Raw genomic sequence first — 3,409 nt, forward strand, 5'->3', positions numbered from 1 at the left:
AAGTTATAACTTATTACAACTATTTGATGGTACGCAGACCATATTTGAATTGAAAAATAACTTTGGTGCTTTAGACCAATTACATTCAAATTAATGGTACGCAGACCATATTTTCTATCCTATTTGGGCCATACTAGTCACTTCATAACCTGCAAAACAGTACATATACAATATATACCATTCACCCATTCATTATCATGAATGGCCCACATAGCTGGTTAGTTAAAACACATTATGCATCACGTAAACATTTGCAGCAATTAATCAAGGTCACCAATAATCTACCAATTATTCAGTCCTTATTAATTCTAATCGAGTTGTTTTAACCTTAAGGATTTGTAGACCTAATCAAGAGTTTATGACTAAAAGCACTCCCACTCAAACCAATAAATTCATATGCTTTACTAATTTTAAACATAAAATTGTATTTCTAGTCTAACCGGAAACATACAAATTTAATTAAAATTTAAAGCTCATATAAATTTATAATTGAATCCAAAAATTTAATTTTAATTTCAGTCACATTTAAATTAATTTATGATTTTAATTTTAGTAAAATAATTAGAATAAATGCCATTTATTATAATTATAATATTCAAAATTAAAATCCAAGAAATTAATTCAAATTATTAATTTTAAAATCAATTAAAATTACGTGAACTGAAATTTTCAAATTAAACATTCAAAAACGATCTAATCGAAACGCAAACATCCTATGCGTTGCACGCCCATGGGCTGTACGCACACAGCCATTGCTGGCCATGTGCGCGCAGCCCATGCGCTCGTTGCATAGTTGCTGCTGTCCCATACGCAAGCCTCCGCACAGCGCCCACCGCACGCGAGCTATCGCTCGCAGCGCGCGCGCGTTACCGCGCTCGCTGGTGCGCGAGATCGCTCGCTGGTGCGCGCGAGCCATCGCTCGCTGGGGCGCTGCATCGCTCGCTGGTGCGCGCGAGCCATCGCTCGCTGGCGCGCGAGCCATCGCTCGCTGGTGCGCGACATCGCTCGCTGGGCGGGCGACGTCGCGCGCTGTGCGCGCGAGTGATGCTGTGCGCAGCGCTCGTGGCACGCGAGCTTGCGCTCGCTGCGCACGAGGTTGCGCGCTGTTGTGCGAGGCAGCGCGCGCTGTGGCGCAGCTCGCTTGCTGCCCACACCCGACTGCCTTGGCTCGCCCCTCGCCCATGCCCATCCGTTCATTGCTCGTGGCACACGACACAAGGCAGGGCTGCTGCCTTGCGCTCGTGCACTACGCCCTTGCTCATTGCATTCGTGCCGCACGGGCGACGAGCTCCCTTGCTCGTCGTCGCATGCCCGCATTATACAACACCCCTTAAGGGTAACACGAAGCGTCCATTGCTTCGTGCGTGCAAGTTATTTGAACGAATCGCATAAAAATTTAAAATTTATATTTAAAATTAATGACAAATTAATAAATAATATTAATTTCATAATTTTAGGGCGAAAAAATCGAAAATTTATTATCCAATTGATTTCCGATTGATATGGATTCAAGTCTAGGTCATAAAAATTTAAAATTTATCGTAAATTTACAATTTTTATGGTGGTTTTTAATCATAGGTTTCTAATTAAATTACAATTAATTATGAAAATCAAATTAATTCTAAATTATTCTAATTTTCAACAAATTAATCATAATTACAAATTAGATTGCATAATTAACAAGACTAGGCATTCAAACTTGTTAAACATATGCAGTAGGTCAATCAAAAATTCAAGATTTATCAACAAGAATCGCAAATATTTAATTTAACATCTTAAATTTACGAAATTTTGCATCCGAAAAACTAAAACCTTCGAAAAGTCATAGTTAGGCTTCGAATTTGAGAATTCTGGGTTCGGCAGAAAAATACTATTTTTGTCAAAATTTTAGAATGCCTTTTACATGCGGAATTGACACAAAAATCACTCAATTCGGATGAGTAATGAAGAAACTGCCGAAAAACTGCGTACATATAATTAAATAAACGCAATTTGCAATTAATTAACAATTACGAAAATTAATCACCCCTTTTAATTCTTGCAAATTTGTAATATTTAACCATGTTCATGCAATTTAGATTATGAAAATAATAAGGGGCTCGTGATACCACTGTTAGGTTATGATACATATGACATTTACATAAATCATGCGGAAACAACCATTAACCCAGGAAACATATTATTTACACATAATCATTTAGCATAGTTTAGATGCATACTCTTTGTTGCGTGCCTTCCCTAGCTGCGCCCGAACCGAACAAGAACAAGTCTTTTAGGACTCCAAGTGTCGTCCCTCCGTAGAAAGTCCACAGCACGTCCGGATCCGCCTTAAGATTGACCAACTAGAATCGCCCTTAAGGTACTCAGAAAATTCGGCACTTTTGGGGCAAGATGGGTGTTTGAATTTTCTCTCAAAAAACTCACTTTTGAATACTTTGAAACTTGTATATAAATTATGACCCCTAGGCCTTTATTTATAGAGTTATGGAAAAGGAATCGTAATCCTAGTAGGATGCGAATTAATTGGAATTAGAATTCTACATGAATTCTACTTAATCAATTTATCCAATAGGAATAGACATTTAATCATACACTGACTCTTGCAGATTCAGGAATCTCGCATGAGCTCAAACTCACACACACACGGCAGCCACAAGGGCTGCCCACGCATGCGAGCAGCAGCCCACGCAGCGCGGCCCACGCATGCGCGGCCTTGTGCGCGCTGGGCTGTGGCGTGCGTGCTTGCTGGGCGATGGCCTGGCTTCGTGCTGGGCCTTCGTCCGGCAGGCCTCGTCCGATGCTAATTCGTACGATACGCTTCCGATTAAATTTCCATTTCCGGAATCTATTTCCGATACGAACAATATTTAATATTTCCGATTCCGGAATTAATTTCCGTTTCGAACAAATATTTAATATTTCCGTTTCCGGAATTATTTTCCGATTCCGGTAATATTTCCGATTCTGACAATATTTCCGTTTCCGGCAATATTTCCGATTCTGGTAATATTTCCATTTCCAACAATATTTTCCGATACGTACCATGTTTCCGTTTCCGGCAACATCTACGACTTGGATAATATTCATATTTCCGATACGATCCATATTTCCGTTTCCGGCAATATCATCGTTTCCGGAGTATTCATTTCTTGCCTGTGACGATCTTAGCTCCCACTGAAACCAAGATCCGTCGGTTCCGAATATTCATAGATGGAGTATTTAATGCCATTAAATACTTGATCCGTTTACGTACTATTTGTGTGACCCTACGGGTTCAGTCAAGAGTAAGCTGTGGATTAATATCATTAATTCCACTTGAACTGAAGCGGCCTCTAGCTAGGCATTCAGCTCACTTGATCTCACTGAATTATTAACTTGTTAATTAATACTGAACCGCATTTATTAGACT

The sequence above is a fragment of the Spinacia oleracea genome, chromosome 3 (assembly GCF_020520425.1).
Source record: "Spinacia oleracea cultivar Varoflay chromosome 3, BTI_SOV_V1, whole genome shotgun sequence".
NCBI classification, from domain to species: Eukaryota; Viridiplantae; Streptophyta; class Magnoliopsida; order Caryophyllales; family Amaranthaceae; genus Spinacia; species Spinacia oleracea.